Raw genomic sequence first — 11,873 nt, forward strand, 5'->3', positions numbered from 1 at the left:
GACGACTTCATGGCTGTGCCTTCACCTGGAGACTGGCGGTCCATCACAGAGGGATTCCAGGAGCGCTGGAACTTCCCTCTCTGCTGTGGAGCTCTGGATGGGAAGCACGTCCAGACAAAGGCCCCCCATATATCACATAGGAGACACACACATTGATATACACGAAATATTTATTCCATTTCATTTTTTGTGGTGCCCAATTTTATGCACCTGCTTGATTTTGTTTAAACAATTATTGCACACTTTTTGTAAATCCAGTAAACTTCTTTTCACTTCTCAAATATCACTGTGTGTGTCTCCTGTATGATATATTTAACTGACATTTTTATTGTAACAACCAACGATTTATACAGGAAAATAATGGCTATTAACAAGGTTGCCCAAACTTTTGCATCCCACTGTATTAGTATATTCTGTCATTAGTATAATATGAAATAAATTCTACATGTGTCAAGTCGTGTGCCAACATTTGCTGTGTAGTAGAACTGAGACATTAGTCATTATAAAAATTTATTTGAAATAATGTTAAAATTCTCAAACAGAAAAACATTGAACATAAATATATAAAATATAAGTATTTACAGAGAGACAGGAATAAAAAGGACCCAGCTGCTCTCCAGAGCAGGAACAAGGCTGAGGAGGAAATGCTCCATTGGAGACTGGCGTGGCCTCTTCAGGGACACCAGGATGGCCAGCTCCACCGCCGATGGACCGTCCTGGGACCAGTCCCTCATCTGCCTCGGAGCTGTCCTCCACTCTGGGCCTGTAAAACAGCACAAAACACAAAGAAATGAGAAGGCTGCTACTAGATTTTCATTTCAACATTGAAAAACAAAACAAAACAAAACAAAAAAAACAGGATATAATCAGATTAGTTGTAGATATTTAGTAAAGGTGATCACAAGGGAATCCCACCGAGTAAAAAGCTATCAGTGCTGCTGTACATCTGATGCTACAATTACATACCTGTGGGTGCAGCAGCAGGAGCTCAGGGACTGGGGAGCAAGGAGAAGCAACAGGGGATGCTCTGCTGCAGAATCAGTTGGTTCTGTCAAGACAATATTAAATGTTAACAGGTTGAATACAATAATCATAGAGAAAGTATATACAGTGGTCCCTCATTTATTGCAGCAGGGGTTGTCAGAATAACTAGCCCCTCGCCACGCACTTTATACACTTTTTCCCCACACACATGAACATTAGTCACAGTTCTCACAAGTTGCAAACCTTTGTAGATTGCAAAACGTAAAAGTATTATGCCGTGTTTTGTCTTCGTCTGCCTGCCATTTTCGTGCGCCTTTTTCCCTCGCGGTGCAGGTGTCTATTTCCGAATGAGGGTCATAGTTATGGGTGTTTTTGTGCTGTTTTATCTATTGGACATGATGGTTATAAAAACAAAACATGATAAATTTGACAAGCACAGGAGACACAGCACGGAGGAGATTTGTCAATCAGGCTGCGGAATGCAATGCTGTACTGTGCAAAAAAAAAAAAAAAAATCAGCGAAAAAGCGAGGCAGCGACAGATGAGCGGGACCACTGTGTGCTGTTTATTAATAAACAAAATATATTCCTATATGACAACATGCATAAAAGCAGAACGGTATTTGTACATCAGTGGGAAAATAGCGGTGGCTTGCTAGCTTTTGTGCGGCTTCCCCGGGTCAGTGAAAAATTTCAAAAGAGAAATGAATAAACTTACCAGGTTGCCCGATCTCTTCACATTTCTTCCTCCAAGCTCGGTCCTTTATATTCCTGTCTCGGTACAGAAAGCAGCTGGTGTCGTACAGCTCCGGGTTGTTTGCTACGGCGTTGATTAGCCTTCCCGCCATTGAAGAATGAAGGGCTTTGGCTGGATCTGCCCCTTTGACCTAGGTTACAGCCATGTCACCAGGCTCCTGATTGGTTGTTGCGGCGCGATTTGATGCTGGAGTTCAGATTTTTCCAACTCGAGCAGTAGAGGCGAAACACGCGTATGCACAAAATGCAACACAAAAACTGACGCGCGTGATTTTTTTTCGCGAGTCAAACGCACCAGACGCGCTACACTGACGCGCGTTTCACGAGTTTTGGCGTTTTTGTGACCCAAATCTGCTTCCGAATTTTCGCCGGACGTGCAATCGCGTGTCATCGCGCTTTTCCATTGACTTTACATGTAAACCTGACGCTCTGGCCGCCTCTATCGCGTTCGGTGTGAACACACTGTTAGTCCAGTGTTCTATTGTCTCTGGTTGGGCATATCACATACTGGGTGAAGGTGGGCAGTTTCGAGTCCAATGAGGCATGATTAAAGTCCCTTGATATTAGGAGAAGGGCTCTCGGAGATTGCGTTTGCAGTCTGCTGACCACAGAGTGGAGAGAGTCACAGGCTGCATCCGCATTGGCCGAGGGGGGGGGGACATACGCTGTTATCGCGATAACATGCGAGAATTCCCGGGGCAGGTAGTACGGACGCATGCTAACGGCTAACAGCTCAATATCTCTGCTGCAGAGTTGTTCTTTCACAGTAATGTGCCCGGGGTTACACCATCTGCTCAAAGAAGTCCTGCCATTAATTAATGCTTCAATCTTAAATATGATCAACCTATCTCTAATAATCGGCTATGTACCACAGGCCTTCAAGGTGGCTGTAGTTAAACCTCTACTCAAAAAGCCATCTCTAGACCCAGCTGTCTTAGCTAATTATAGGCCAATCTCCAACCTTCCTTTCATATCAAACATCCTTGAAAGAGTAGTTGTCAAACAGCTAACAGATCATCTGCAGAGGAATGGCTTATTTGAAGAGTTTCAGTCAGGTTTCAGAGCTCATCACAGCACAGAAACAGCTTTAGTGAAGGTTACAAATGATTTTCTTATGGCCTCTGACAGTGGACTCATCTCTGTGCTTGTCCTGCTAGACCTCAGTGCAGCGTTTGATACTGTTGACCATAATATCCTATTAGAGCGATTAGAACATGCTGTAGGTATTACAGGTACTGCACTGCAGTGGTTTGTATCATATCTATTTAATAGACTCCAATTTGTACATGTAAATGGAGAGTCCTCTTCACACACTAAGGTCAATTATGGTGTTCCACAGGGTTCAGTGCTAGGACCAATTCTGTTTACATTATACATGCTTCCCTTAGGCAGCATCATTAGAAGACATAGCATACATTTTCACTGCTATGCAGATGACATGCAGCTCTATCTATCCATGAAGCCAGGTAACACACACCAATTAGTTAAACTGCAGGAATGTCTTAAAGACATAAAGACCTGGATGGCCGCTAACTTTCTGCTTCTTAATTCAGATCAAACTGAGGTTATTGTACTCGGCCCTGAAAATCTTAGAAATATGGTATCTAACCAGATTCTTACTCTGGATGGCATTACCTTGGCCTCCAGTAACACTGTGAGGAACCTTGGAGTCATTTTTGACCAGGACATGTCCTTCAATGCAGATATTAAACAAATATGTAAGACTGCCTTCTTCCATTTGCGCAACATCTCTAAAATTAGAAATATCCTGTCTCAGAATGACGCTGAAAAACTAGTTCATGCATTTATTACTTCCAGGCTGGACTACTATAACTCATTATTATCAGGATGTCCTAAAAACTTGCTGAAAAGCCTTCAGCTGATCCAAAATGCTGCAGCAAGAGTCCTGACAGGGACTAGAAAGAGAGAGCATATTTCTCCTGTTTTGGCTTCCCTTCATTGGCTTCCTGTTAAATCCAGAATTGAATTCAAAATCCTGCTCCTCACATACAAGGTCTTAAATAATCAGGCCCCATCTTATCTTAATGACCTGGTAGTACCATATCACCCTATTAGAGCACTTCGCTCTTGCACTGCAGGCCTACTTGTTGTTCCTAGAGTATTTAAAAGTAGAATGGGAGGCAGAGCCTTCAGTTTTCAGGCCCCTCTTCTGTGGAACCAGCTTCCAGTTTGGATTCAGGAGACAGACACTATCTCTACTTTCAAGATTAGGCTTAAAACTTTCCTTTTGCTAAAGCATATAGTTAGGGCTGGACCAGGTGACCCTGAATCCTCCCTTAGTTATGCTGCAATAGACGTGAGCTGCCGGGGATTCCCATGATGCATTGAGTTTTTCCTTTCCAGTCACCTTTCTCACTCACTATGTGTTAATAGACCTCTCTGCATCGAATCATATCTGTTATTAATCTCTGTCTCTCTTCCACAGCATGTCTTTCATCCTGTTTTCCTTCTCTCACCCCAACCGGTCGCAGCAGATGGCCCCGCCCCTCCCTGAGCCTGGCTCTGCCGGAGGTTTCTTCCTGTTAAAAGGGAGTTTTTCCTTCCCACTGTCGCCAAAGTGCTTGCTCATAGGGGGTCATATGATTGTTGGGTTTTTCTCTGTACCTATGAAGCGCCTTGAGGCGACTTTTGTTGTAATTTGGCACTATATAAATAAAATTGAATTGAATTGAATTGAACCATCTGTCATTCACAAACACTGCTAGTCCCCCTCCTTTCCTCTTACCGCTGTCTCTCGTCCTGTCCGCTCGCAGCATCTGGAATCCCGGTAGTGTCACGCTCATGTCAGGAGTTAGCGGTGTTAGCCACGACTCTGTTAGCATCATGATGTTACATTGCCGGTGTTCTGACAAACCATCCTACTTTGGCAAAACGTCCTACCCGTAGGATAATTTTATGGTGTCCCCTGACAAACCGTCCTACTTTGGCAAACCGTCCTACCAGTAGGATAATTTTACGCTGGCTTATGACAAACTGCCCTACTTTGGCAAAATGTCCTACTGTACGTAATTTATGCACATTTCTGCTGCCACACAATAATTCCAGCATAAATTTAAATGGGTAGGATGGTGTTCTGAAAAAACATCCTACTTTGTCAAAATTTCCTCCCTAAGTAGTTTTTACACATTTCTGATGTCACAGAGTAATTCCAGCACAAATTTAAGTAGGAATGACGGTTTGCCACTTAACTTTGCCCATCAGCGTATGCTTGTAGCTCATATTCATAAAGCCAGGATGGTTTACCACTTCTTTTTACCCGTTAAAGTGTGCTTGTAGGTCACATTCACAAAGGTAGCATGGTTTGGCACGTAATTCCTCCCATCAGTGTATGCTTCTAGCTTATAATAACAAAGGTAGCATGGTTTGGCACTTGTTTGTAGAAGCAGTCTGCATGCCAAGGTGCTTAAGTTATACACCTGTCACCATTGAAGTGATTGGAACACCTGGCTATATAAACTTTGACAATGAACTCACTCCATTAGAGTTACAGTATATATTTACTGAATATAGTTACAGATACATATATTTGACATTTACATATATAGGTGATATATATGACAACGGAGTAGCGTGGAGTAGTGTTAAATCACAGCTGGATCCGCTTAGCTTCCCTTTTTGTGTTGTGCGCATGCGCGCACATGCTCAGAAACAACGGGTAAGACGGTTTACGGGGTTTAGGCTAAATTCCCAGAACACCGGTACTCCCTCTGTGACCAGGTTAGCGACGTGAGCTCATCCATCTTATTGGGCAAAGATCTTACGTTTCCAATAATTACAGAAGGAACACTGTAAAATGTAATATTTTGTTTAATTAAAGATATTAAATAAGCTGAACTCAATTTTTATCAATTTGTTATTAGAACTCAATTTAAATAAGTTACCAGTACTTTTTATGCAAAAACGCTGATAAACTCAATTAATTTGAGTTGTCTTAACTTAGAAAAACTAAGTAAGCTGGAAGTTTTGCATCTCAGTGCGGAAGGATGAAAGATGTGTTTTGAAAATGCCACGTGACTACCGTCCTCCTCCCTCTCGGATCAGTCCGCATTTGTTATGGAATATGTTGAGCAAACCTGGAGAAGCGTCAGCTCAAGATATTATTGTTGTCATTGCTGTGGATCTTTACCTGATACACTGACTTGGTGAGTAAATGTTTACTCTTATTCAAACTGATTTGTGGCTTCTCTTAGTTTAGCACCAGGTTTAAAATCTTGCTAGCTAGTTAGTGTTAGCCTAGCGTTGCTGCTGCCGCTGGGCTCATGTTACTTAGAAATTAACACCACAGCCTTAAAACCCTTATATAAAACTATGTCTCTGAAATTTTCTGTTGATTGTTTGAAATAAAAAAGTGAGATAAGAGCCCAGACAAAATTCTTCGGGAGGTGCAGCCGTTAGGGGTGGGGTAGGTGTGGGGTGTGGGGGATGGATAACAGAGCTCTCCGAAAACGTGGAAGCACTTTTGCAAATATGTGATATTTTGATAAATTAAGTAGATATTTGAGCATTACACAGCTACATTCTCGCCTGAAAATATCTTAAAAGGTTATTTTGTGACCCAGAAAGGGTAGTCTGGGGAAAAGGAGGATCGCATTTGTCAGCCTGTGCGTACTTGTAAGCGCGGCAATGGCGGAGGAGCGCGGCTAAAAAACTTATTACTTTTTCTGGATCACAAAATAAACTTTTAAGATGTTTTCAGGCGAGAATGTAGCTGTGTAAAGTTCAAATATCTGCTCGATTTATCAAGACATCACATATTTGCAAAAATGTCTGGACGCTTTCAGAGACGTCCATTTTTTTTTCATGCTTTGTGGCAGCTTTTGAACATCTGTGGCATCTATTAATGTCAAATCTAGCCTTTATTTAACAACATAAGCAAACTCTATGTTACAATGATTGCACAGCCATTAAGGATCAAATCAGTTTCTGAAAAATGTTCTGTTTTTTCTCCCTCTGCTTGCTTCTTACTGTCTTTGAGGCTCGGGACCAGCACTCCTGTTGTTGGACAGAAAGACATCAGTAAGTATTTTGGTTTTCCAATATATTAGCAACTGTCAGTGACATTTATATTAATCAGGCTGAACTTTAATCATACTTTAGATCAGCCTGTTTTACTTATTGTTTTATTTGTGCTTTGGTTTGGGGAAGTTGTTTCTTTACTGATCTTTTCCTGTCTTCTGTTATTAGACTTGAGATATGACTGCACTATGCTGTTGCTGGTGACCACAGTTAATTCTACAAGACACGCTGTGTAAGTAAACAAACAGCAACAGTTTGGTCTGCATTTCTTGAAAGATCACATCCCCCAAACTTAGTTTAGAGGGTCTACACTGTATATAGTGAAGTCTGCAAGTTTCTAATGATGTGCAAAATTTGTTTTGTGCCCAAATCATTTTGCACATCATTAGAATGAAAGTTATTGGCCATGTTTGCATAGCCCTTTTTAAAATGATGCTTTCATGACATTATTGTGTGTTGCGTGGTGGTCACGGCTATCCAGACTGACAGTTGGGACATTGAATGTCACCTCTCCGGTGGGGAGGGAGCCTGAGATCATCTAAATTGGAGTCTGTTCTATACCAAATGCAGAAAAAATGTTTTAAGAAAGCAATTAAGTTCATGTTCCAAAAAATATGATTGTTTGCTTGCAGGACACCAGGAGAGACGAGTCCTCCATCACAGATGGTGTGGTCAGTGAAGATGGTCGCCTGCAGGTTCAAGCTCATTGCATCTCCAACCCACATCCACTGCCACTGTACTGAAGGGAAGTTAAAGACTTTCTTCTGCACCTACATTTGGATCACCTCGATCCATGACAGTCATTCAGGTAGTAATGCCTGGACTGGAAACAAGCATCCTTAAAATAATACAACATTCCAGCTCATGTGTTGGAATGAAAAACAAATGTGTTGTTTAAATTAGAGACTGCACTTGTGACAGAACAATAAATATATTTTATTTTGATTATATAAGTAATGTAAGTACAAAACAAACTTGTGGTAGGCCTAAACTTATTTTCAGAATAATTACATCTGAGACTTTGTTTCATTGTAAGATTATAACAGTGATGGCAATATAATTGTTTGTTGCTCAGCAGAACAGTGTCCAGTATGTTGGCTGTTATACTTTGTTGTGTTTGAAAATAAAAGTTGGGCTGATTTTAACATCATTACAAAAAGTGTTGTTAATTATTTTTAATCATATTCAGGTTACCACAAATTGTTTTTTCATTTAGTTGAACTTGAAATGTTTGTCAGTAGGTAAACAATTAGTATTGTACAGTCAGAAATATCAAGTTATTGTTAATACTGCAGACTTGCAATGTATAAGTTGTCCTAACAGTCGTCTTAAGTAAGCTTTACTTAGTTTTTTTGAGGCAACGAGTTTCCATAATTTTTTTGAGTTCTGGGAACTAACAAGGCTGCACAGTGTACTCAAAATGAGTAAGTTGCCCTAACTTGGTCATCTTATGTAAACTTGATCCAATTTTTTTGAGTTCTGGGAACAAATTAGATTTTACAGTGAAGAGATGGTCGATAACGTCCCCTTCTCGGGCGACGGCGCTCCTTCCCAGCACGACACCCCCGTCTTTTCCTCCTCAGCTCGCTGGGAATGTCGGGTCTGTCCGCCGGCAGTACCGCTGCGGGACGCAGCGCTAACAGCTGATCCTTACTGTAAACAAAGGATCCCTGCTCTGGGTCCCCAGACACAGGTGAAAAAAGTAGAAAAAAACTAAGAAAAACGACCAGGACTAACACAAAACAGTAGAACATGGTTGCAGAGTCTAATTACTAATACGTTAGTTATGAAAATTACGAGAAGAAAAAAGATGAGAAAGAAAGAAACTCAGAATGAGCAGAGCTGCTGTAACAGGCTGCCGCACATGGGGCGCGCCGGTATAAATATATATATTAGTTATTACAGCAGTGAACTTGAACTCTGTGTCAAATACTGAGCTTCAGTAAAGATTCAAGTTTCAGTTATTTATATTTCCTATCACCTTAAATATTCACTCGAAGACAAGTATCTTTGACAGTGTATATATAGATGTATTATATATAAGAGACAAATATTAATCTTTCAATATGTTGGCATTACTAAATTTGGCTCAATGCTTACATATATGTGTAAAAAGAAAATGTACGACCTGTGATAACTGTTTCTGATAAAATGAAGAGTAGACTGATATATTAAATATTCCTTTATTGGGTGAGAAAATCATTCCATGTCATAACTGCTTTAAGTCATACTGAATAGATAAGATAAGATAACCTTTATTAGTCCCACACGTGGGAAATTTGTTTTGTTACAGCAGAAAGTGGACAGTGCAAAGTTATATAGCAAAAATTAGAGAACACTGGAATACAATAAGAATAAGATACTGTGCACAACTGTACAGAATAAAATAGAATAAAATAAAATAAAATAAAATATACAGTAAGATAAAAATAGAATACAAATTCTATATAGAACTGAGTAAAAATACAAATTTGTCAGAAAGAGTATTGCACTTAGTCTTATTGCACATGTGTGGATATGAGAGCATTAAACAGGCTGACTTCTGCTAAATGGGTCAAACTGGGCAGAAAGTATACAAACACATAACATCCTTATTTTTGGGTCTGTGTTTCCACATGCCCCGCTAGTTTAGAGACTAATTCATCATGAAGAACGGAAAACAAGACAGAACATCTTCAACCGGCTTTTTACTCGCTAACGAGGGAAGTTTGGGTCAGAACCAGCTCTTGGAGCTCACGCTCCTCACCTGTCTGTAGCCCAAATCGTTCAAAGAGTAGCTTCCCTCGCAGCTATTTATTCCCATGATAGTTACAGTTTACACAATACAACACAACACAAGCACCTCCCACCGTAAAACCCCCCAATGGTTCTAAGACAAGGCACTATGTGTGTGTATGTGTGTGTGTGGTGGGGGTGCGTTTGTGTGACCTCCTGCTCACTAAAAGGATCATAAAAGCAGGAAGCTTACAACACAAGAAACAGATCTTTCAGATAGGATGTATCTGCAATAAAACCTCCCCCAGCACAGAGTGGCTGGAGAGGTGGTCAGGATCAAAGGAATGGCTTTGATCCTACTGCTTGAACCAAGACTTTACAAATTTAAGAAACACAATGACAACATTCAACAATTAGACTTAACATTCCCCTCTTTTTGGCATTGTATACTTAAAATTCAACTTATGCACCCTTGTTTTTGGCAGTGTCAGTGTAGACTTCATTCATACACAGCTCCTCACGTCATTCACCTCCTATTGCAGCAAAAGTTCACAGTTAATTCATGTAAGCAGTTAACCTGCTGTGAAAAGATTTTGTTTATTATTCAAATATGCTTTGCTTGTGTTTGTGTAAACTCTGAATGACGATTCACCCGCGCCCAGCAACGGCACCTACTGGGTGCAGGGAATGGCCTGGCTGTGTGGACAACGTGCCTACTTCATACTGCCACCCGGATGGACGGGCACCTGTGCCCCAATCTTCATCTCAGACCACACCTTCAGGATGTCAGCTGTAAATAGCTCTCAGACTACAAGACAACGACGAGACGTCTCCACAGTGCAACCACATGACCCCATCTATGGCAGTGATGTGCCAGAGGAATTTAAGCTTTGGACCACCGGACAAAAGGTCCTCCACTCACTGTTTCCATGGGTGGGCACTGGAAAGAACATGTTAAGAATTGAAACTTTGGACTACCGCTTTGGACTGTTCCTGAATGCCTCGTGCAAAATCAACAATCAACAAAATGAAGAGATTGATGCCCTGCGCATAACTGTGATGCAACACCGAGTCGCACTGGACATGATTCTGGCTGAAAAAGGAGGACTCTGTATACTCTTTAACAACACATGCTGTACGTACATTCCAGATAATGTTCACTCTTCCAACATGACCGACGCCTTACGCACGCTGAAACAACTCAGGGACGCTCAGCAACAGGACTACGTCACGAATACTGAAGATTGGCTTACCTGGCTGTTGAGTGGTTCCTGGAAATCTCTTTTAATAAAAGGACTGGTTTTTGTAGGAGTTCTTCTACTCCTACTCTGTTGTTTTACTTCTTGTATTTTGCCATGTGTACAATCAATGATTAATAAAGTTGTTGCAGTTCATGTGCAGGCATACCTGACACTGCCCATGGACGAAGATGATGATGATCCATCTGACACTGAAATGCTGTGATACACCAATGTATGACGTGCTGATTTAAAGATACGCTGCAAGAAATCATGCACAGATAATAAACCAATGGTGTTTTAACTAGTGTGAAAGTTAAACAACAGGAGGGAAATGTGAAAAGATTTTGTTTATTATTCAAATATGCTTTGCTTGTGTTTGTGTAAACTCTGAATGACGATTCACCCTGATAAACATGAAGCCTTGCCTATGCTTATCAAATGCCTGTGAAGACAAATTTCTGTGTAAAGAGGAACGGAAAGTTCCACTTAAGCAGATGTTTAGTATAGTATGAACAGAACGTTTTAGCAAGATATGCATTTGTCTGTTAAGCAATCTATATTCTTTAGCAAGATATGCATTTGCAATCTATATTCTGAGAACAGGCGGAGACTGCCTCCGTCTGCTGTGTCCTATATAACCTGCAATAAAGAAGAGTACTGGGTGACTCTCTCGAGAGTTCACCCATGTACATGTGATTGATTATATTGTCTCACTGTGTCTCTGTTTTACTTTGGCAGCCTTCTATTTGGGAGATTTCCCCCGACATTGATCATTGATCTCATACACAGTAAACTGCATCCTGCAAGTAAACAAATGAATGCCAACAGTCAAACAAGAAGAATCAACATTCTCAAAAATCATATGTCACTACAATCCAACTGTATACAGACATAGGCATTCAAACACATCAGTTGATTTTATTGTTTGTCCATGTGGCTCTCAGCTAACTTCAAAGCTGTAGCCTAGTCAACACCCCTCTTTATGACTCCTATCAACCCCCCAAAATCTTTTCACTGTAGGCATCCTGTGGGGGTTAGAGTCAACTAGTGAATCATCTGCATTTACAACTCTTCTCCTTTCCTGTTGTCTCTGCAGAAAAAGATTTTTAAAAAGGAAATTAGATCAAGTTGTTTATGATCT

This window comes from Oreochromis aureus, linkage group 5, assembly GCF_013358895.1.
Source record: "Oreochromis aureus strain Israel breed Guangdong linkage group 5, ZZ_aureus, whole genome shotgun sequence".
In the NCBI taxonomy this organism is placed as follows: Eukaryota; Metazoa; Chordata; class Actinopteri; order Cichliformes; family Cichlidae; genus Oreochromis; species Oreochromis aureus.